The sequence below is a fragment of the Aquarana catesbeiana genome, linkage group LG11 (genome assembly GCF_042186555.1).
Source record: "Aquarana catesbeiana isolate 2022-GZ linkage group LG11, ASM4218655v1, whole genome shotgun sequence".
NCBI classification, from domain to species: domain Eukaryota; kingdom Metazoa; phylum Chordata; class Amphibia; order Anura; family Ranidae; genus Aquarana; species Aquarana catesbeiana.
The window spans coordinates 28615367-28640863 of record NC_133334.1 but is presented as its reverse complement, the minus strand read 5'-3'; the positions used below and the strand labels follow the sequence as shown (position 1 = coordinate 28640863).

Here is a 25497-nt window from a genome sequence, read left to right as displayed (position 1 = left end):
TAAAACCAAATTACTAAGAGTTCATAAAAGCTTTACCATGTTAAAGTATGCCTTTTGGTAAAATGCAAGGCCCACTCAAAATGCTAGGGCACCCTCCCCCTTTACTAGTAACTTACTATTAGTGGATGTAGGATACACCTGTAAGAAAAAAATTGATTTATACTTACCTTGCCCCATATCTGTATCACTGGTGTGAGGTCACTATCTTTTTGGGAAGATCCTGGAAAATGTAGATCAAGTGAAATTTCACAAGAACTCCAGCCCATTGCAATAGCAACTTCTCATGAGATTTTGGCTGCTCCATATTCCCCGGAACATAGCCAGGAGTGCGATGTCATCCCCACCTAGACCCTGCGGGCGGAACATGGGCGTGACTTTTTTTTTATTTTTTTAACAGGTACATTTTACGCCTACTAATAGGGGTTTGTGAAGGGGAAAAGGCCTGGACAGTGTAAGTGAACATAGTTTTGTGGGGTTTTTTTTATCCTCCATGGGATTTTGTCAGCAATCAAACCAATATAACTTAAAGTTTTAAAAAAAATATTTTTTTAATACAAAATTGTTAAAAGTACATATTCATTAAAACCACAAATAGCCATGATTAGCTTAAAAGACATTGGTAAACATATACAGATTATAGTGGTACTTCTCCAACACTGCATAAATTAGGAAGCATTGATATTCCATAAATTGATCGCTCCATGGCATCATATGTCCAACGCATTTCAAGATTCCTTCAATTAATCTCTTCTCTGTAAGTGAACTTTGCCTTAAACCACAAGGTCTGCTTGAAGGTATTTTCCAAAGTATTTTTCAATATTTTTTCAAATCAGTAAAATCCATGAAACTAATCCCTGGTGTTTCTGCTATGCATGTTCTTGCTCAGGTACTTCCTGTTATAGGGTGACAACACTGTGTCCCTGTTGGGCTCCTGCGTTGTCAACCCTATCTTACCAGCTTCCGATGTAGACCACGAGTTGCCATTTTACCACATACTACACAGTCATGGTCCCCTGTTGTCACTGTCAGGAAACCCATGTTACCAAATCCCATGCAGATATCGCAGGAAGTGCATGTAGACAGAAAGCGGTTGCAAAGAGGCTGCAGAAGATCCACAAAACTGTGATGTTGCAAAGGAAGAAAAAGGTGAAAACAAACATTTTATTTAAAAAAAAAGTATATGTTTATGATACACTATGTCATATTTATCAAACTAAATATCATCCAGTTAGCCCTGGTTCACACTGTGTGCAACGCATTCCTGTGCATTTCACATGCGATTCAGTGCAGTGTGGTTTGAGCCCATTCATTTTTATTGGGCTTGCATCGCACCAAAAGAAGTGCATGCTCTACATTTGGAAATGCACATATGATTAGCCATATGATTTACATCTACTTTAAATTGAATTCCCATTCAAAAGTTGCACATTATTTCTTAGCATGAGCTGATACCAATAGACGTATAGACGGGATTTTAAAGGTGCCAGCACACGTAAATGTATAAAATTGTAAATTTTATTAGGAACAATTAAAACAGTGAAAATTTCATATAAAAGCGACAAGAAATATTTATACGGCTTATACAGTGCTGATGCAGTAACTTCATCTCTACATGTTTCGCCAGGATATGCCTTCTTCAGGAGAATTGCACATCGAGGAGTTATACATTATATATGTTATACACAACATTGCATTGTGTTGAATATATTTTTTGTAATCAATTGTTTATTAATGTATACACTTTGATGTACAAGTACATTGTGTGCTATGTATACCCCCTGTATGGATAGTAACTAATTCGAAGTTTTTGAATCATTAGTGATTTTTGTATACAGTTTTTTGCAAAGTCTCCTGAAGAAACCATAGCCTGGAGAAACATGTAGAAATAAAGTTACTGCACCATCACTGTATAAGTTGTATGGATATTTCTTGTTGGCTTTATAGGACATTTTCACTGTTTTAATTACTTCTAATAAAATGTACAATTTTAATACATTAGTGCACCTTTAAAATACCGCTTTTGCTTCTCCTATACATTTTAATCCCAGGGATGTGGTGCCGGAGATTCTCAGACACCAGATAACTCCTTTATTTCTTCATTTACCGGTTGCTTTCATTTGTTACCCATGCAAGTATATACACAACATACACACATGTGCATGCAGCTAATCAATTATTTTTTGTGTGTGGCACAAAGAACTGATGTATGACAACCACAGCAATGAATAATGGTACCATTGCCTATAGAAATTATATTTGACAGATAAACATATATGACACATAATAGAGTTATGGAATACTACGTTCTGTTCTTTCTTCATGGCATACAAGACCATTGAGTAAAAATAATAGCAATCCACAATGGGCCTTATATTGGGTCAAAGTTGGGTTAAAAAAGGCAAACTTTTTATTTTTTTAGTTTTGGATAGAGTGGAGAGGGATTAGAACCCCTGTCAGGTTTCTGTTGCCATTAGATTCCCCCTCTCTATTTGTCCTATTCACCATTATCATTGAAAGTGAGAGTAAGGCCCCTTTCACACTGGAGGTGTTTTTCAGGCGCTACAGCACTAAAAATAGCGCCTGTAAAATGCCTGAAAAAAGCCTCAGCTGCAAACCCAGTGTGAAAGCCCGAGTGCTTTCACGCTGGGGTGTTGCGCTGGCAGGGCGTTACAAAAAGTCCTGCCAGCAGCTTCTTTGCAGCGGTGAATACACCGATCCTACACCGCTCCTCCCCATTGAAAACAATGGGGCATCGCTGCTATACCGCCGGCAAAGCGCCGCTTCAGCAGCATTTTGCGGGCAGATTTAACCCCTTTTTGGCCGCTAACTGAGGTTAAAACCGCCCCGCTAGCGGGCGAATAGTGCCGCTAAAACGATGGTAAAGCGGCCCTTTACCGCTGACGCCCAGGACGGCTCAGTGTGAAAGGGGTCTTAAAGATAATCCCAAATGTTGGGTTGTCCCCCAGAAAGGCAATAGAGAGCCAATGGGGACACTAGTTCTGGTGACCGGGGGGGGGGGCAAGGAATTTCCTTAATTAATAGGGATTTCCTCTCACTTCCTGTTTTGGCTATGGGACAGGAAGTGAAGGGAAATCTCTCCAATGGGACAAAGAGGGCGAAAATAACCCCTTACAGGGGTTACAACCCTCCCTTACTCTATCCAAAATGAAAAAAAAAAAAGTTTTGCCTATAGTTCTACTTTAACTGTATGCCAAGGCAGCTATTCTTAAAAAGAAAGACTATGGGGGTTGATTTACTAAAACTGAAGAGTGTAAAATCTGGGGCAGCTGTGCATGGGAGCCAATCAGCTTCTAACTTCAGCTTGCTCAGTTAAGCTTTGACAATACAACCTGGAAGCTGATTGGTTTCTATTTTGAGCTGCACCAGATTTTGTGCTCTCCAGTTTTAGTAAATCAACCCCTGTTTTTTTTTTTTCATTGATCTGCCTGATCGTAAAATTGATAATTCATATTTGAGAGCGATCACTGCACAGAAGGAAAAAATGAATATGATTTCTGTAACTAATTTTTTTTTTTATATTATGACTCGGGAGGAAGGCTGTGTTGCATAATTGGTGAAAATGTTTAATTGTAACACTTACCTGGAAGTAATATGTGATGCAACTGTTACACTTTGATTCACTTTTCATGTTTCATGTTTTGATTGTATTATATTTGCAGATCTGTAAATGCTTCTACAGTAATACTTTGGATTGTGAGTAACACGGTTTATGAGCGTTTCGCAATACAAGCTATTTTTTTTTTTTTTTTAAATCCTGACTCGGTTTGTGAGCGTTGTCAGGATTCAAGCCTCTGGGGTGTGCAGTACTGCATGTGGCCAGAGGTGCGGGGTGCCGGCGGCGCTCGGAGACGCTCGGAGACACTCGAAATTACTCGGAAACACTCATCTCCAGAGTGTCTCCGAGTGCCTCCAAACGTCTCTGAGTGGTCTCCGAGCGTCTCCGAGTGTTTCCAGCGCCCCCCCTCCACCTCTGGCCACATGCAGTACTGCATACACTAGCAGTGACACTGAAACGAATTATCTGAGTCTCCATTGATTCCTATGGGGAAACTCGCTTTGATATACGAGTGCTTTGGATTACAAGCATTCTTCAAGAACTAATTATGCTCGTAATCCAAGGTACCACTGTATTGGTATCTCTGTCTATCCAGACCTGAGATTTACACAGAGATCAGAGCCAGCCTGGTGCATTGGCTTTGACTTTTCTCTCCTGCAGTTAGGACAATACAAACCGGTCATACCCCTCTCCCCATCATGTGATTGGACATGTAAAGAGCAGCAGCTCCTTGATAGGCTCATCCCTTTACCTACTCTACTCTCTCCTCCTGTCAGCAAATTCTTTGTTATCACATGAGCAGGCAGCACACCTGATTGGCTGCTAACTTTGGCCCTCCCTTTCCCAGCCTGCAGTACAGAGGATTACAAGGGGCTGATATAAACGTAGGTGCTTGTGTTTATTGTATATATAAATTACATTTAATGATTTTTAACTTATACAGAGCTATAATAATTAGCGTTGTGTTTTTATCTGCCTGGAGTTTGGTTATAAATGTATTCTGAATATTATTTTTGAGCCCTACAGCCCCTCCTTTTAGGCGACTTGGGGGAGATTTACTAAAACTGGTGTGCACAGAATCTGATGCAGCTGTGCATGGTAGCCAATCAGCTTCTAACTTCAGCTTGTTCAATTAAGCTTTGGCAATAAATCCTGGAAGGTGATTGGTTCCTATCCATCAGATTTTGCATTATCCAGTTTTAGTAAATCTCCTCCTGTGCTCCTGGCCAAGCCTATCCACCTCAAACAGACTGGGATTCCTATGCCTAGGCACACTTACCTAGGTGCTTGGAATCGCGAGTGGAATCACCACGATGCTGCCCGCGATTCCAGAATCACGGCAAAATGCGGGACGCGATTGCGATGCCATTATTTGTTAATGGCACCACAATCGTGTCACGATTTTGCCGCGATTGGCAGGCAATAAATCACGCTACAATCGCGGCAAAATCACAACGAGCTTTGTCGCCGCTCAAACAGAAGCATGAGCTTCTTTTAGGCAACAGCGTAGCACGTTGTGATTTTGCCGTGATTTTTTTGCCCACCAATCGTGGCAAAAATCACACAGTGATTGGGATGCCATTAACAAGCAATGGCATCCCATGGCATTAACGGCAATTCCACCCGCAATTCCAAACGCCTAAGGCCTGGTTCACACCTCTGCATTTTTTAGTGCGTTTTCAGTTTTGCAGAAACACACTACAGTCCATTTAACATGGTTTCCTATGGATGTAGTTCACATCTGTGCGTTCTATGGAAAGGGCCAGGGACTTTTTTCTGGTTTTTGGTTCCATAGACTTCAATGGATCAAAAACATGTATTGAAAAACGCAAAATGCACCCGGAATATGCAAACTGCAACCTGCATAGGTGTGAATCAGGCCATAGTAGGAATGGAGCCTATAGGGTGGCCATACACGCTTTGATAAATGATCAATTTTTTACCAATCGATCTCTTGTGATAGGAATAATCATTCGATAGACAACCTATTCGATTGATATGTCACCCACAGGGAGGTGGGTTTCAAATGACTGTTAAAATGTGATCGCAACTTGTAATCATAAGTTATCAGTCACATTTCTTTTTCCACCATGTAATTTCATAATCTGATCAATCGAAACATGATCATGTACATGTACAAAGTATCTCAGTGCTGCTGATCGGTGCAAGACGATCCTTTTTATTCCAACCTGGCTGATCAACTCAACTTGATCAAATACAATGAAAAAAAAGTTTAAATTGATTGGAAGGGATACTATGACTGTGCAATTTCTTTGCATTTTTGATCGAAACATACATCGAGTGGATGAAAAAAGAAACAAAGCATGTATGGCCACCATTAGATCTCTTCTTTAGATGTCTTTTTCATGTGAGCTGAGCCTACAAAAAATGTGGACTTTTGTGCCAACTGGTTACCACATTGCCCTTTCTCTAAGCTTACTGCACTTTCACCCAAAACTAAGAAGCTTGAGAGGGAAGTTGCACAGTACAGAATCATGCAACATGCATGTACATTGTAACATTCTCCACAAAAAGCCTATTGAATGCGGGTTTTACAAAACACAAATTAAAGGTAAATTAAGGAGCCGTCCTAACTTTGTCACGTGTGTTCTGGATATCAGCAGTTTGGCTTTACTTGTTACTTTTTGTTGCACCTTAAATTTTTTTTTTCTAATAAAGTAATTAAGGGACCCTGCTCTCACCACTTCCAATCAATATCAATGCCATGTTGGAAGGCAGGCCAGGTGTCAGTATAAAGGTAATTCATAAGAGCACAACCGTGCAGGTGAGGCCAACTGAACTGGTAATACTGGCTGGGCTGTGCATACACAGTTGATGAAAAGCCAAGTTCTCTCACTTTACTTGCATGGTTAGAGTTCTGTGCACCATAGGACAACTACAAACATGGTAAGGTAAGTATAGAGGAGTACACAAATGCTGCATATATATATATATATATATATATATATATATATATATATATATATATATATATATATATATATATATAAGGCCAGTATGGTGGCCTGAATTTATGGGAGGAGCCCATGGGTATTTAAGCTGGCCGCTCGCCCTTGCTCTCTTTCGGTTCCAGTGCGTGATACCACGCATCGCTGGGGCGGCTCTATTCCCATGCACACCCAAAGACTACTACCTCCTCACCCCTTCCTTTCTTAAATTTTTTTAACAAGGTATTTTTTTTTGTGCTTGCTAAGGCAAGACTCTCCCTCCACTCCCTATGCATGCGTAAATGTGCTGCAGGGCTCAGGTTTTAAAGCAGAGTTCCACAGTTCCACCCAAAAGTGGAACTTCCGCTTATTCATTTCCTCCTCCCCCTCTGATGCCACATTTGGCACTTTTCAGGGGGGAGGGGGGACCAGTTTTTGACAGGTCCCCTTCCCCACTTCTGGAGATGGCTCTGCGTCGAAGCTCGGCCCTCCTCCTCCTTCCGCCGCCGAGCCAATTAGAAAGCGCAGCGTGCTTCGCCCATGCACAGTAGAGAACCAGCTGTGAAGCCGAAAAGGCTTCACTGCCGGGTTCCCTTACCGGCAATGGCGGCAGCTGCACCCGACAGCTGATCCGAAGATCGGCCGGGGTGCCGACTGCTACCAGGGAGGTCCAAAACCTTCCCTGTCTTTTGGCATGCGCGGAAAATCAAAGACCACTACCAGGGAGGTTCAAAACCCTCCCTGTCTTTTCACATATGTAGAAAATCACCTCCCGATGCATGCGTAAGTGTGTTGCAGGTCTCGGTTTTGAGAGAGCCCTGCACCACATCTGTTCATGCACCAATTTCCCCAGCCATCTATGAATGCACAGGGTTTCCCATGCACACCCAAAGGCTGCTACCAGGGCGGTTCAAAATCTTCTCTGTATTTTGGCATGCGTGGAAAATCACCTGCACGTGTGCAGATGTGCTGACGGGCTCTGCCAGGACCCCATGGGCATTTCTGCACATGCCCCATAATGCTGGTGGCCTAAAGCAGACCTTCATCCCAAAGGTCATATTATGCTGCCCTACCTTCTGGCCCCTCTGTCTCTTAATGCAAACCCCCCCCCCCCTCCTATGTATCCGCAAATGTGCTGCAAGGCTCAGGGTTTGAGAGAGCCCTGCAGCACATCTGTGCATGCACCAGTTTCCACAGCCATCCGCGGATGCACACGGTTTCCCATGTACACCCGAAAACCACTACCAGGGAAGTCCAAAACCTTCCATCTATTCGCATACGCAGAAAATCACCTCCCGATGCATGCGTAAATGTGCTGCAGGTTCTCGGTTTTGAGAGAGCCCTGCAGCACATCTGTGCATGCACCAGTTTCCCCAGCCATCTGGGGATGCACAGGGTTTCCCATGCACACCCTAAGACTGCTACCAGGGAGGTCCAAAGCCCTCGGTCTATTTGCGTATGCGGCAAATCACCTGCACATGCGCAGATGTGCTGCCAGGCTCCGCCAGGACCCATGGGCAATTTCTGCATGTGTGCCATAATGTTGGTGCATGGGGAGGGGGCGGAGTAGCAGATATGTATGCTTTAAGTAGTGGATGTCTATGGATAATTTTTGGAGACCACAGATATTGTTTTGTGTTATTATACGCATACGCATATCAGGTGGTGTCAATGACTGAAGAATAAAGATGACAGCCTTCAAAAATTAGTCACCAGTGGCAGCTCCAAGATTTAATTCCTAAGTTTCTCTTTAAGCAGGCACTCATTGCCAGCAAAAAATGTGGTGGTGGTGGGGGGGGGGGAGGCATGAACCACCTTGCCCCCCTTGCCAGTTCTCCCCTGCAGGGGGCTAATTTTGGAGCATAGATTGTTTATTTGTGTTCAGGGGAAGGGGCTGTGCTGACTGTCTGGGAATCTGGGCTGATTCCGTGGGAGGCAGAGTGGAGTGCGTGGGCACATGAGGAAGGCAAGCTATAGATTCTGTTATTTGTGTCACCCCTGGAGATCAGCCTGTTTTTTTTTTTTCCCTGCACATCTGAAACCAACAGCCCCAGATAGGCTGCAATAATGGACAACAGAGCACCATCATTTGCTACATTGCATTTGCCCCTGGGCTGCTACTCCCCTGTAAAGCCTGGATGTCTTTTTATTTTTATTTTTTTATTTTTCCCAAAGCCATTTTGTGCTCAGTCCTCTCCCTGGCAGCAGATCCTCTGAAGAGGGGACTCTGTGTGTGACGTCAGCAGCTCAGGGCTGACGCAGCTGCCAGAGATAAGCAGGTTGGATGCAAGCAGGCTGCAGTGTGATCTGGTTCCCCCCCCCCCTACCCCCAGCCTCTTATACACACACACACACACACACCCTTCATCCATTGTGTAGTGGATTACTGGGACATCCCTCCCAAAATACCTCAACTCACCCACAGAAACCAGTCTCCAATTATAGATCCTCTCTTGCTTAAAATAGAGAAAGTAAAAAAAAAAAAAAAATGAGGAGGTTAAAAATAAAAAAAAAAATAGAAGCAGAACCCCCCCCCCCTTTTTTTTTCTTCCATACAGAGACATTGCAGAGAGGGAATGTCAGGACAGGGGCTCCCATCTCCTCCATTGCTACATACCCCAAGAATCCAGAGGATGGGTTAATCCTGATAAATAAACACATTACAAAAACACACACACACACACACTTTACACTCAACACCCAACAATCCTCTGGGCTTGCAACAGGCAGAAGCGGAGAGACTTAGATACAAGAGGTAGGACTGGGCTAGGCTGGCTGTCCATGTTATTTCATGCTAAGGATAATATTCCAGCTGCAATCTTACAACAGCCTTAAAAAATGGTGCATAGAGGAGCCCCAATTGTGTGCCTAGGACGCAGCGTTCCATTCAATTACCTTTGTGCATCCCAGTGTAGTGTGTGTGTTTGTGTGTGTGTGATTTTTTTTTTTCCAGGCTAAAAATAGCATCACGGTCTTGATTGTACGCCAGAAATAGACTGGGTTTTCACTGGTATAAAAAGACAGCACAGGAACAAGAGAGCCCTTGTCATCAGCTAAAGCTTTATTTTATCCTATACTTAGTAATTACATCAATGGTTGCATTTATTTTTTCCCTTTTTTTTTTCTTTTTTTTTTCCTCTCCTGTTTTTTCTCTATATTCTCTGTCTCTGTGTCTCTCTCTCTGTACACAAGAATTTCCAGACACGGTAAGTAATGGAATGGCTTTTGCTGGACAAACGATGCTTTTGTTTTATTTGCTGCATTTGGATATTTTTAGCTGGGTGGTGCTGTGTGTGTGTTTTTTTCTTCTTATGCATGTTATACTGGGCAAGGCAACAAGGCTAGATGGTGGATGCATGTGTAAGAGGGAATTCTAGCAGGGACCTGGGGATCTCCCAGCATTAAATCTCTGAATCAATAGAGGCTGCAGCTTTCTCCCTCTCTCCTCTCTCTTCCTTCACTCCATTCTCTCTTTCTCCTCTCTCTCTCTCTCTCTCTACTTGTCTCTCTTTTCTTCTCTCTCCCTCTTCTTTTTTTTCTCTCTCTCTCCCTCTCCATCTCCTTCTCCTCTATCTCACTCTCCTCCTCTTCTTCTCTCTCTCTCTCTCTACTTGTCTTTGTTTTCTTCTCTCTCCCTCTTTTTTTTCTCTCTCTTCTCTCTCTCCCTCTCCTTCTACTCTATCTCTCTCTCCTCCTCTTCTTCTTCTCTCTCTCTCTCCCCCTCTCTCCTTGTCTCTTCTCTCTCTACTCTCTTCTCTCTCCTTTATTCTCTCTCGTTGTCTCTCTTCTCCTCTCCCCCTCTCTCTCTCTCTCCTTGTCTCTATCTCAACTCTTCTTCTCTTTCATTCTGTTTCTCACCCTCCTCATCCCCCCCCCCCCCTTCATCCTATATCCTTCTCTCTTGATTGCTCTATTTATTTTTTTTATTTTTCTCACTCTCTTTTATTCTCTCACTCTTTCACCCCCCTTATACACACACACAGAATATCTCTCTCTCTCTCTCTGGCACCCCCAACTCCAATTCCTCTCTCCTTCCTCTCCTCTATCCCCCCACCACCACCACCACCTCTTTGCTTCTCTCTCCCCTCTCTCTCTCTCTCTCTCTCTGTCTCTCTGTCTCCCTCCCTTTCCTCCCCCTCTCATTTCCTTCTTTCTCCCCCCCTTCTCTCATCTCTCTCCCTGTGTCTCCCCCCTTCTCTCCTCTCTCTCCCTGTCTCTCCTCCCTTCTCTCCTCTCTCTCCGTGCCCCCCCCTTCTCTCCTCTCTCTCCCTGTCTCTCCTCCCTTCTCTCCTCTCTCTGTCCTCCTTTGCCTGCCGGCGCTGTGGACTCTAGTAATATTCCGGTTGCTCGGGAAGGGATGTTGCCTGGGTTTTGGTAGAGAAGCCCTCACTCTATCAAGCGCAGCCGAGCCCCCAGGATCTGTCCAGCAGTGGTGGTGCTGAAACCCTTCCAGCCTCCAGCATCGCTCCCTTATGCATTCTTCTCCTTCTGTACAGAGCTATTTAGCAGGCTAAACTCCACTTAGTCAAGCCCAAGTCTAGAAGCTAGTGTCCGATACAGCTAGAACAGATGGAGCAACCTCACTTTGTCAAGCAGAAAGAAAATCTGGAGCTGGCTGGCTCAGGAGCTGTCCAGAAATCCCCTCTATAACTGTCAGAACCTATGGAGCTTGTTGTTACTTTGAGGGATCCCTTTATCCCTTTCTAAACCCAAGCCTAGATACTAAGCTAGAGCCAAGCAAGCCAAGTTATAGGAGTTAATCCCTCATATGGTTGAAATAGTATTTTTGTAAGAGTCTGGAGCTTGATGACTTGCAAGGTTTCCAGAACAAGTGGTGCTAAAAAACCCCACATATCCAAGCCCAAGTTTTGAACTAGGGGATCATGTTCTCCCTCCAAGCAAGCACAAACCCATCTTCTAAACTGGAGTTAAATAAGCCCAAGTCTAGATCCTAAGCTAAAGCCATGTAATCTCAGGTCTAGATCCTAAACTGGAGCCAAGCAATTCCAAGCCTAGATCCCAAGCTGGAGCCAAGAAAACCCAAGCCTAAATCCTAAGCTGGAGCCAAGCAATCCCAAGCCTAGATCCCAACCTGGAACCAAGCAAACCCAAGCCTAAATCCTAAGCTGGATCCAAACAAGCCTAGATCCTAAATTGAAGCAAAGAAAGCCCAAGCCTAAACCCTAAACTGGAGCCAAGCAAACTCAAGCCTAGGTCCCAAGATGGAGCCACGCAAGCCCACGCCCAAAACCCCAGCTGGAGCAAGGGAAGCCCAAGTTTAAATCCCAAGCTGGCACCAAACAAGCCCAAACCTAGATCCCAAGCAAGCCCGCGCCTAGATCCTAAACTGGAGCTATGCAAGCCCAAACCAACAGCCATCCTAATGATATAGGCACTGCCAGACCATTGTGTCCCCCTTACACAAGTTCCATCTTCCCGCCCTGTATTTGAATGGCTTATGCTTGATGCTGGTGAGTCTGTAGGTTTCTTTATTTAGACTGCCTCTCCTCCCACCTCTTTTCTTCCCCATTTAAGTCTCTTCTCCCAGAAGATGGTGTGTGTGTGTGTGTGTGTGTGTGTGTGTGTGTGTGTGTGTGTGTGTGTGTGTGTGTGTTTTCCTCGTAGCTTTCCTTACTCATCCCCTCTCCAGATGAGTTGGTGGCAGATGAATATAGAAGCTCATTTAATTGGTCAAGCAGGTTGGGCAACAAGCAACCGACTAACACAATGAGACTTGGTAGGGATTGCTTGCTTGGCCAGCCCCTACCTTTGAGTCTTGCAAAAGGGAACCCCGGTAGATTAGATAGAAAACACACATAATCGTACAAACCTGGACTGCAATCCCTGTGACTTCTCTTCAGGATCAGATGAATAAGCAGCTGGTGAGGTTAACCCCTTCATCGCCGAGGGTTTGCCAGCTGCGGAATTCCCAAGATGGCATTGCAGCTAGAGACTCAACCAATGCATGGGGCTGCCAAAGAGTTAATGGCGGCAAATCATCATTTCTAGGGTTGGAAGGGGGGTCCAGATCACCTTGAAGGGTGTGCTGGAGGCTCAGGCGTGGGGGGGGGGGGGGGCAGATAAAGGTGCTTCTCCACCGCTAGTACAGGCAGAAGTGGGCACCGGCAGAGCAGACAGCCAGATAAACGTATGGTGGATGGGAATTTTTAGCAAAGCTGAACACCCACTGATGTCACTATGTACATTGCTGAGATTCCAGGCTGCGTGGTCGTATTTACAAACGGATCACACTTTTTTTTTATAAAAACAGCAACAACACGTGCAGCAAAAAAATGCTGCAACCCCTATAGAAAAGGGTGGGTGGCGAGGTGTTGGAGAAGGTGGGGGGGGGGTACTCTCACACATAAATAGGAGGAGGTTTCCTTTTTTTTCCAATAACAAACCCAGTAAGTTGGTTTATAACCCATTCACCACCTACCAACCCCCCCCCCCCCCCCCCATGTTTTTATTCTTGCTTGGCAGCAGGGTGGTCTGCAAACCTTCTACAGCTGTGCATGCTCCCTCCTGCAGCCAAAAAGGGGGTTAAAATGCAGTCAGAGAGCCAGCAGGTGCCTCAGACAGACACACAGAAAGACACGAGCTCGCCGGCCCGGGATCCTATTAAATAATTGAACGGTGGCAGCAGTAATTTCGGTGGTAACAGCACGGATTTCCAAGTCGTGACTGTATAAGTGAGTAATGAGAGGCGCCTGCGTCACTGCTCCAGTCACAGTTCACCCAGAGTGAGCTGGAATCGTGACTTGCTAGATACCCAATGAGAAGCAGCAAGTGTTGGGTGGGATTGGGGAGGGGGGGGTCCTGGATCAAGGTACCACACAAGACCCAATAAGATGTGATCCAGGGAGGGGGGGAATCCGGACCGGGATATAATAGAAAAACTCAAAGGAAAGGAGATCCATGGGCACCCAAATAAGAAGAGATCCAAAGGGGTTCCTGCCAACGACATCCCATCACTTTGCTCCATCACCGTCAACAAGTTGAAGAAGGTAGAGGAGGGGGTTCGGGATGGTAGAAGATCGTGACCCTCCCACTCAGTACAGTAACTTATATACATACCTGGAACAAGGGGGCAGATGTGGATTTTTTTTTTACAATATTTTTGTTTCATGGCGTCCAAGAAGAGGAACACGTCCAGGTGTGAGGAGATACATGCGACCCAAGAAGTAAGTAGGAGCTTAACTTGTCTTTGAGTCTTGTGAAGTTGGACCATTATGGTAGACTTAGACAGCTTTCAGGATGACTAGATGGAAATTTGGTGTGCTGTCTTAAATATTAACCTTAAAATGTTTAGAATGGTGGAATAGGATGGACATAAGCTCGGATGGGGGAGTTAAAGGTTACATGAGTAGACATAACTTCAGAAGGAACAGTGAAGGGTTATATGGGTAGACACAACTTCAAAAGGAGCAGTGTAGGGTTGCATGGGTACTCATAACCTCTGAAGCGACAGCGTAGGGTTAGATGGGTACATAACCTCTGAAAGGACAGTATAGGTATAAATGGGTACATAACCTCAGAAGGGATAGTGTAGGGTTAAATTGGGAGACATAACCTCAGAAGGGGTAGTGTAAGGTTGCATGAGTAGCAAAACCTCAGAAGGGACAGCGTATGGTTACATGGGTAGACATAACCACAGAGAGGACAGTGTAGTTTAAATGGATAGACATAACTTCAAAAGGGACAATGTAGTGTTACATAGGTAGACATATCCGCAAAAGGCGTAATGTAGGGTTACATTAGTAGACATTTCGATCAACTTCAGATAGAGCAGCTTAGGGTTAGATAAATGGACTGACAGTCAATTTAAGATGTATATACACACCCAAAACCTGATGATGGGTAGACATCATTTCAGAAGGGGCAGGGTAGAGTTTGATGTGTGGACATGACTTCAGGAGGGGCAGTATAGAGTTAAATGGATAGATATAGCATCAGGAGGGGTAGTGTAAGGTTAGATGGTTAGACATGTTAGAAGCATTAGTGTGTGGTCAAATGGGTGGACATCAGATGTAAGGTTAGATAAATAGACAGAACATAAGAGGGGGCAGTGTAGGGTTTGGATGGGTAGACATAACATCAGAAGGGGCAGTAGGGTTGGATGAGTAGACATTAAATGCAGGTTTAGATGAGTAGATGTAACTTCATAAGGGACAATGTAGAGTCGGGTGGGTAGACATATCTTCAGAAGGGGCAGTGTAGGGTTGGATGGGTAGATAATAGTTGTAGGTTTAGATGGCTAGATATAACTTCAGAAGGGGCGGTATAGGGTTGGATGGGTAGATATAACATCAGATGGGGCAGTTGTTGGTTTGGATGGGTGGAAATATCTTCAGAAGGAACAGAGTTGGGTTAGATGAATGGACTGACCGACAGCCAACTTACAATGCATAAACACAGAAAACTTAAAGAGACAAGTTTATTTTTAAAAAAAATTGCACCATCCTGTATTGGCGTTGAGGGGTATATGACCCCTAAAATGAAATTGCTTTCTTGCTTATAATTATGGGATGAGTAACCGTCATTGTGGAAGGCACAGGGATAGACAGACAGCTATAGATATACATACCCACCCAAAGCAGGCACGATGCTCTCTGCATTAAACTGTGCAGCATCCATCCTGGGAAGGAGTTAAAGTGTGTATAGGGGGATGGAAGGAGGGGCTGGTGGTGGGTTTTACGGCACTAATCGCTCCTTACACCGGGGGATTCCATGTAGCTGACGTACTCACGTGTAGAACTTGGCAAGGTAACTCCATTGAATAAGAGAAGGGCTTCAAGTGAGGACATTGCAATCACTTCAAATCGTGACAATGGTCGTCTTTCAAAAGCAAAAAAAAAAAGACACTTGACACCTAAACTATGACCAGTAGATCTATTTATAGACAAGACAGGCAGAAATAGAACTGAACACCCCTGTCTATAAAGGGGTCGTCTCCCCCCTCCTTCAATTCATCCCCCCCCCCCCACAATGATGGGGGCCCCCCTCCCTCCAGCTTGTGTTGTGGAGGATTTGTTGAATAATTGGAAAATGGAAATGTTTCTCTCTATACCCCTTTCGAAAAGAAAATGAGATGTGAGGCGGTTCCTGATTGGTGGGTGACGATTTTAGTGGCGACCAATGGGCAGCCCGGCTGCTTTGTATTTATTTAGTGCTCAGGGGGAGAGTTTCCTCTTTACGCAGCTCCTCCGCTCGGCTCGCTCTGTCTCTCCCTCTCCGCTCTGTACAATGGAGGGAGATAGCAGGGAGCTGTCCGCCGTCGGTGGTGCTGAAGTGGCCGGGCTTGGCCAGCCAGGGGAGCACCCAACTGGAGAGAGGCGCAAGGTTGGGTTTCTAAGGGAAGAGTCAGATTTTTTTTTCTGGAGCCCCCACCATGGAGCTGCTGGAGATCGGAGCTGGATCTGGTCCTTCTCGAATCTTTTTGCGGTCTGGGCTTGCTGTATGTGAATACCTAGCCGGGAAGCCCTTACCCCAAAAAGCATTTGCGGAGGGCACACTCGCCGTCGGCAGCGAAGAGAACACATTGACCTCCTAGACCAGAGAAGTGTACCTTCACCAGCCTCTCTGAGGGCTCACTCCCCTTCCTTTCACCAGATTTTCTGAAGGTTCACTCTCCTACCATCACCAGGTTTTCTGAGTGCTCACTCCCCTTCCTTACCAAAGTACTCACTCCTCTTCCTCACTGGAGTGCTCACTCACCAGAGTACGCACTCACCAGAATGCTCACTCACCAGAGTACTCACTCACCAGAGTGCTCACTCACCAGAATGCTCACTCACCAGCGTACTGACAAGAATGCTCACTCACCAGCGTACTGACAAGAATGCTCACTCACCAGAGTGCTCACATCCCTTTTTTTACCAACCCCAGCGCTCACTCCTCTTCTTCATCACTTTATTTTTTAGTGCTCACTCCCCGTTCTTCTTCATCACAGTTTTTTTTGGTGGGGGTGAGGGGACCCCTTCATCTTTACCTCCCTTCAACCTGCCAACCCTCACTCACCACAACATTATAAGTGTGCGCTTCACCCTCAACACACTCTGGATGTTATAACCTGTACTTTTTTTCTCAATCGTGTTAAAGCAAAAAAAAAAGTCTGCAGAGAACATAAACGTCAGCATACAACACCCCAGGACACCCTTAAAGTTACACTCACTGGGTGTACATCCGTGTGTGCCTAAACAAGCAAAAGATTATCCTAAAAGCATCCCCCCTTTCCAGCACCCTTGACTAAACTTTACACGACTTTTTACAACTTTTTTTTTTTTTTCGGGGGTTCCCCATTGACTAGCTGTAGGAGGGGTATAGGGCCCCCCACCCCTCTCCCCCAAATGTGTGCCGCGCCCCCTGCAAAGTTCAATAGAAAGTTGCTGCTTTGCTGTCTCTCCTCCGAGCTTTGCTGTACGGATCCGCTCCGAGCTTCGATCTTCATTCATACAGCAAGCACGGAGAAATTGCAGTTGGAAGGAGAGCAAACCGGCTGGCTTTTCTGTTGCACTTTTCTGCCGGTGCAAAGCAAAGGGGGCAAAATCACCAGTGGGGGGACCTGGGGATGAAAGACTGGACACAGGTAGACTGGGGAACACCCCCCCCCCCCCAGCTACAAGGACAGAGACAGAAATGACTTCAATAGACATGAATGAAGTCAGGGGCCCCGGGAATCCCTTCAGCGTGAGCTATATACTCACGTCAGATAAATCGATTTATTGGGGGAACCAATAGACGGACCCGACCAACACAAGGACCATTTAAAGGGCTGATAAGTCCTGGAAGGGAATCTTTAGGGTACCGTTTATACGTCTAGATACATGTTATGACACCCCCGTAGACTATTTTCCACGTTTTCATTGACATATATGAGTAAATGCTTCCCTTCCCAATTATAACCCTTCCAAATATTTGGCTTAAATGGAATTTGGGGTCTACGCCAATATTAAAGTCACCACCCTTGAAAAAAAAAGTATGTTATAAGCATGAAGGAGAAATAATTTCATGCACCCGTATCATTTTTCTCAATGAAAAAGTTTCAGGTTAGGTGGATTTGGGGTGGCGATGGCCATATCACAAAGCTCCTGCATGGTGGGACTTAGTAGCCCCATGGACCAAGCTGCGGTCCTGTTGGAATCCAGTTCGCAATATCAGACACCATGCTTCTGCAAATGCTCATTGAGAAAGAGTTAACGGTTCTCCAAAGACAAAAGGGGCTTTCAGGAGAAAGTAAGATCATAAAGCAGAATAAAAACTACACAAGCCAACGCAGTAAAAAACTAAGCGAAAGCTAAAGCACGTCTCTACTTTTTTTCTACAACCACGTAGCTTAGCAGTTAATGACTTTCAAAAAGGCTTAGACGATCTGTAGGATTTCCGACTTCCCTCCGTGTCCTCAACCTGCTATAGTATTCTCTAATAATAGGGGGACCTTCCCCAAATCCAGCCTTTTTTTTTGTTTTTTTTGGTTTAAAGCCATAGTGGCAGAGCAACCCTTAGAACTTGCGGAGTACTCTAGACTTACAGCTTAGCTGTTGACGACCTACAAACCCTGTAGGTTACACCAGTTGACTATCCGCCAATAGAGGACCCCCTGCTTCTACAATAGCTTTAGGGAAACCAAAAGTCCACTGACTTGTAGATCCACCACAGTGCAGAAACCCAATGAACAGCGAACATCTCTACTCCACAGTCTATCCTACCTGGTTTACCAAGTTGAGGGTCTTTAGACTTTAAACTTGCCCCTATTTAAAAAAGTCCTCTGACTTGTAGTTCAACCATAGTGTAGAAACCCAATGAACAGCGTCCATCTCCATTCCATAGTCCACTATCCTACCTGGTTTACCAAATTGAGGGTCTGCAGACTAGTTCACCCAATGAAACCCAATGAACCGCTTCCATCTCTACCCCACAGTCCACTATCCTAACTGGTTTACCAATTTTAGGGTCTCTGTCTAGACTATAACCTTGCCCATATTTAAAAAAAAAATGTTCACTGACTTGTAGTTCCACCATAGTGTAGAAACCCAATGTACCCCGTCCATCTTTACGCCACAGTCTAACCTGTCTATAGACTATAGTTCACTGACTTGTTGTTCCACCATAGTGTAGGAACCCAATAAACCGCGTCCATCTCTACTCCACAGTCCACTATCCAACCTGGTTTACCAATTTGAGGGTCTATAGACTATAACCTTGCCCTTATTAAAAAAAAGTCTGTTCTTTGGATTCTAGTGAAATAAAACCATGAAGGTCTTAAGCTTAGGAACCCGATGCCCTATGGGCTGACACAGTGCCAGGCGGGAAGCTGCAAAGCCTAAATCCTTAGTCATTACCGGAGGGTTTAGTTCGTAGTTCTGGAGAACTGAAATTTCAGGGGATTCCCTTTGCAGGTTTGATGAGAAAGTAAAAACATATAATTAGTATCTTGGAGATTGTAGCATAATATACATAACATAACACATAATAATGTTACAAAAAATAAAGGTTATTGCTACTTTTGAAGAGTTTAACATTAGTTATGACCCGGGGAAGGGATCTGGAAAGATTATGTTTCATGGAGATAGGTTGGAGTTAAGTATTCCGAGCTGTGAGGGAAATACGTCCATGCACCACGTATTATGGGAGAGGCTCACTGCTTTGTGTTTAGACATTAGAGATCTATTAAGACACACACATACAATATGTATATATATATATATATATATTTGTAGATAGATAGATTATCCAGCACACTGACATAAAAGTATGACCACTTTCCCATATTTCCCAGTTTCGTGCCCACCTATTTAAAATATTGCCATCTCAGGACCAGTTGGTGTGGCAATGAATAGTAAAAGGTTGCTGCTGAATGTATGGGATTCCCCCTTTTAAACTCTTCATAGAACCATGGTGCTTATGTGTGGCTTGCTGACTAATCTTAGCATATCATAGGACTATAAGTCCATGAAGTCCACATGAGAACCGAAGTAATACCTTGGTGGCTTCACCGTCTTCTAACTGTGATAACTGTAAGCCTATCATATTATAATATCATGGTCAGGCCATGTTTTTGGTAATTCACAGACTAGAGGAAAGTGTAATAAGGACCAAGACTTGTTATAAGTATGGTGTGTTATGTAATGAGGGTCTTTTAGTGATACTGATTGTTTTCAATAATTACCCATTGGAAGTTCATGTCATAGAAGGTTCCATAATTTTGAGGATAATCTGTGTCTTGTAGGTACAGAATAACTAGACAGGAAGGTGTTATGTCTAGCTTAAAATATATTAGCCCATATACTCTATCTATCTATCTATCTATCTATCTATCTATCTATCTATCTATCTATCTATCTATCTATCTATCTATCTATCTATCTATCTATCTATCTATCTATCTATTTGTCTGCCTATCTCTTTCTCAACTTTTACTGTTGCCCCTTTCTATAGTACCATCCAACCCTGGAAAAGCATTGCAGATAGTGAATTTTCATAATTTAGGGCCATTCTTACTGTATGTGCAATTGGTGGGGTTTAATTGTGTGGGGTCCATCTAATGGTGTATGGTAAATCTCATCTTGTAATTATTTAATTATTATGGTGTTGGGGGGGGGGGGGGTTCTTATACTGTCTATAGAGTCATTCCTATTTTTGATGGTATTTTCCTGCTACATATCTTCTTTCTTATTACCAATGAGCTGGTTTGCCAAACAGTTCCTGAATTACTGATGCACATGAATTACTCAGGTTCTGTGGATGATTAAATCCCAGCACTGACCCAATCTAACAAGCCATGCAACCTGTATAATGTCAATAATTAAATGAGGTACTGGCAAACCTAATGGGGTGTTCAAGCTATATAGATTCATACTTAATATATAGGGTGATTTCCCGCCATGTAAGGCCCGTATATGGAGCGTTCTCATACAAGGTCATTTTCATTGTTTATGACATTGACAAATGCTCACTGTATAGGTTATTGTTACAGTATATTGTGATTTTTCAATATGTAATGGCACCGATAGTGTATATGAAAAATTACTGTATATATGCACAGATACAGTATGTGTCATTGATCCCTCATTGTTTCTTTTTTTTTAGGTTGCCTCAATGTCCAGGTATTCTTTATCCATGACATGACTTCTTGAAAGCAGACTGAGCCTTTGCCATGTTAAGGTGAGGATGTGGTAACTTGCTGTACAATGACCCATACCCCCACACACCAGAAAGGGCATACATAAGCTCGTTCTTCATATGATGTATTCACAGCAAATTACTAAAGAGTAATAAATGAGAGAACCCTTAGTCTTAAAGACGAATCCTACTAGGCAATATATATATATATAATTACAACAAGTATCTATCTATCTATCTATCTATCTATCTATCTATCTATCTATCTATCTATCTATCTGATGTATACACAGTAAATGACTGACTGAAGAGTAATACGTGAGAGAACCTAGTCTTAAAGGTGAAAAAAAATACATATATATATATATATATATATATATACACACTGTATATATATATATATATATATATATATATATATATATATATATATATATTTATATATTTATATTTATACATATTATTTATATATAAGACATCATTACAAAAAATTATATATATATACATATATATAACATCATTAAACTGATATGTACCCATATAAAAAAAAAAGAAAAAAGAACTCTCACTTTAATGATGTCTCCATGTCACACAGAGAAGCAGGTCTGATAAAGCCCATTAGGCAAAACATGTCAGGGGACAAAGTTTCATCTTACGAGGGAGAGAATGCCTGTCTAACCTATCTAGGACCAATAAAGTTTGCTGTAGATCAGCAGAATTAAAAAAAATGCAGAGTTAGGCTTATGTGTTGTATATCCAGAAAAGCAGGTGGTTGAACCTTAGCTTCTGTGTGTGGGCAACACTCAGCATGCTGCAGTTTGCCAACCATGATTTAATAGAATCTCCCCTATGGTTTGCTCTATGCGAGGAAAGTAGGGTATATGGTTTCCAATGGCATAGTTCACCCCAGTGCAGTCAGTTCCAGGGCTTTTCAGTAACAAGAAAAAAAAGTAGAACATGCTGCATTTTTCCTGCACTGGACTGTAGTGGAACGCAGTAAAATGCATAAAAAACGCACTGGACCCTAGTATAGTAGAAACAAAAACAGGAAAAAAGAAGAAAAAAAGCACCTGGAATGCATCCGGAAAAGCATGAAAAACGCGCATGCAGAAACGCATCCAGAATGGATCTGGAGTGCGTTTGTGTGGTGTGAACTGGCCCTGAGGCATTTTAAAAAGTCTTTATTTTAATATCATACCTTTTTGCTCAGTAAACTCAGCTTTCATTTTTTAATTCAGAAAGACAGGAGATAGTGGAATCAGGGGGGCACAAAGGCTGAGTCTAGATCAGGGGTCTCAAAGCTTTCTAAATAAAAGGCCAATTTAATGTTCTTCAGACTTTAGAGGGGCTGGACTGTGGCCAGTGGGAGTGGAAATATTCCTGGCATCAGTGGGAGTAAACCACCACATTTGGTATTAGGGAGAGGAATAGTGTCCCATCGCTGATGTCAGTGGGAGGAATATTGCCCCAGACATCCACATCCCAGCCCCAGGCTGCAGTTTGAGGACCACTGGTCAAGAAGACCATTCTCCCCAGCACTAAATGTATGAAGCAGGCACTAGGGCCTGGTCTGTCTATAGTGTATTAAGCATGTACACGGGAAGTATGCTCTGTGCAGTGCTGTTTTATATCCAGATGCCCAATCTCTTTTATGTTGGGACCCAGAGGGTAATTTTCCTATTGGTCAAGGACCTCAAAATGTTATGACCCCCAACAGAACCAGTAAAATAAAAGTCATATCTAATCACTTGGGTTACCCAAAAAGTTGATTGTAGACTCCAATGTAGGTTCTACTATACAATGTCCACCCTGACTATATTGACTACTCAGATGCTCAGCCTATTTTATGTTGAGAACCAGAAAGTCATTTTCTTGTTGGTTGAGAACCTCAAAATATTATTTGCCCCAACAGAACCAGTAGGATAAAAGTCATATATATATTTTTTTTAATTCTTTTTATTGGAAATTTTCACTGTAAAGGTACAAAATAGGGCCATTGGGTCATACACCAACCAATTGATGCACATAGCCATGTGCATAACAGCGTACAACTCACTGTGTATCTCATAACTAAAACTTAGATGGGCGTCATATCTAATCACTTGGGTACCCCAAAGAGTTGAGTGTAAAATCTATTATAAGTTCTACCCATACAATGTCTACCCTCGGCTTAGTACATGCAGATTATTTAGAGAAATAAGAGAAAAAAATAGTTTGCTGCCAATGAAAGAGAAGACACTTGATTTGTTGCTTTGGGCAAGAGTCCCAAACGTCCTTATTGCAGGTTTCATAAATCAGTCTCACAGCATTTGATGTACAGTGTGTGTATATATTTATATATATGTGTATATATATATATATATATATATATATATGTATACACACACACACACACACACACACACACACACATATATATATATATATATATATATATATATATATATATATATATATATATATATATGTTGGTTTGCGAGGATAATTCGTTCCAGAAGCATGCTTGTAATCCAGGGTATAAAAGAGAAGAGAGGCACCTCTAAGTAGCAATAAGTTGCTGAATGTTGTACCTTCATCAAATGTAACCATATTGCTACACTTAGAGGCTCCTCTCTTCTTTTTTATACTTAGTTGTGACATGACGCTACTCTTATATCAAGACATCGCTTGTATATCAAGGCAAAAGTTATTAAAACATTTTGCTTGTCTTGCAAAACGCTCTCAAACCAAGTTACTCTCAAACCAAGGTTTTACTATATATATATATATATATATATATATATATATATATATATATATATATATATATATTTTTTTTTTTTTTTTCCCTGTAAGTATGCAGTATTTATAGGGTATAGGACATGCTGTAATCCTTTCTCCTATACAGTCCAGTGTAAGTAATGGACACTTGGTCCTCATCTGTGTGCATTCTGAAAAATACATGTTCATATCCTGTGTACTGCACCCATGGTGCATAACTTATACAAGGCCCTGTCCTCTACACATTGTATGTATACACAGTATCTTTCTAAACCCAGGCCTGGGTATAGCGTAGATAGTATAGTCTTAAAGTTTAGCTTGTGTATTGTACAATGTGAGTTAGGTGTACCAGGCCATGTGTGCACAGTGAGTATATACTATCTATGGTCTTTGTGTATACCGTATATAGCATGTATTTAATATGAAACAACTTCTGACTTGTGAGAAGTAAGTAAACTACATACTCAGGTGGTATCCTCTGAGAAGTCACCACTCACTGAGAATAGTTCAGGTGTGTTTTGATTATCAGACCTTATTTTATTTATAGGGGGCATATACTATATGCCCAATTTATGTACATCAGTTGCATAGGATATGTCCTACTCCTGAGTAGATTTTCATTTAATAAATACACAGCTACAGGTATATATTAATATATAGATGTGACCTTTTTTTTAGACTCCATATAAATAGGTACAATGGTATGTGTAGGGCATATCATATATAATTTTTTTCTCCCTTTAAAGCAAAGTGGGTTTGATTGACTTAGGGCCCATTCAGACTTTTGTGTTGTGCTAGTGAGAGTTAGAATGAATGCTTTAACATGCATTACCCACATCAACGCATGTGAATGGCACCCTAGCATACAATGCACGACAGTAGCTATATACTGTATACTGTATGTGTGATGCACTGGGGGAGGGGCACATGCATTTTCTGTCCTCTTGTGGTGTCCAAAGAAATGTTAATGAACTGGGTGAATGTATTCACATTGAATGCCCAATCCGTCAAGGAAAACTGTATTTTTGATAGCGTGATTGGTTGATTGAAGTCAACACCGCCTCACCTTATTTACTAAGCTGAGTGAACAGTCACTTTCCTAAATGAGCATGTTATACCCCTGTTATACCCCAGTATATACATAGGCCCAGTTGCAAAGAATACTATATACATGCAAATCCATCCTCACGTACAATAGCTATAGTATGTTAAACATTGATACAGCAACTATACAGTTATACAGTGCAGGACAGGCTGCAAGATACATAGGTAGATAGATAGATAGATAGATAGATAGATAGATAGATAGATAGCGACTCTAGGAACAATATATAGGGGGGCACATAAAATACCACATTAAAAACTGGGGGGAACTAATAATTTATTAGATAGATTGATTGATAGATCGATCGATCCAGGTATGCATTACCCATCTATTCATAACTAACTTTCTTAGTAAAAATAAATAAATATCCTTATTCTAGTTTGTTAACTTTGTGAATTCAGCCTATACAGTGAGCATAACAGACTCAGATAGATTGCATTTTAGTCCAATTATAGGTATTCATTGTAGGGGGTGAGTTGTAACATTTCTTGTATCAATGATCTAATATTAGAAACATGGCCATGTTATGTGGATAGAGCCTTTCCATGCACTGACCATATACAGTGACATAGAAATAAATGGTAGCAACTACATAACCAGCCACACCAATAGAAGCTTCACCACCATGTGTTTATTAGATGACAGTGATGGGGTGTTGTGGAACCTTCTGTACGTTCTGAATCAAGACATTTCACATATCCCTAATTTAGGCATATTGTTAAGCATAATATTCCTTTAAATATTGTGCCTGGGGGGTGTCTATAGTATGCCTGTAAAGTGACACATTGTTCCTGTGTTTAGAACAGTACCACAGCAAAATTACATTTCTAAAGGAAAAATTGTCATTTAAAACTGATCGCGGCTGTAATGAATTGTCGGGTCTCGGCCATATAGATAAAACTCATTGAAAAAAGGAGCACCCCCACCCAGTCCATTACCAAGGCCATTGTGTCTGGTATGAATATTAAGGGGAACCCCAAACCAAA

The 25497-nt window shown here is 42.5% G+C and overlaps 1 long non-coding RNA gene across 1 annotated transcript in view; it reads left to right on the top strand.

The window, feature by feature from the left end:
- Positions 1–13431: 13431 nt before the first annotated feature.
- The window catches only part of LOC141111916 (uncharacterized), a 46708-nt gene continuing 34642 nt past the window's right edge, over positions 13432–25497 (top strand). The window contains exons 1-2 of the long non-coding RNA XR_012236483.1: positions 13432–13709; positions 20614–20688. This is a non-coding gene — a long non-coding RNA (uncharacterized lncRNA). The remainder of the gene's footprint in view (positions 13710–20613; positions 20689–25497) is intronic.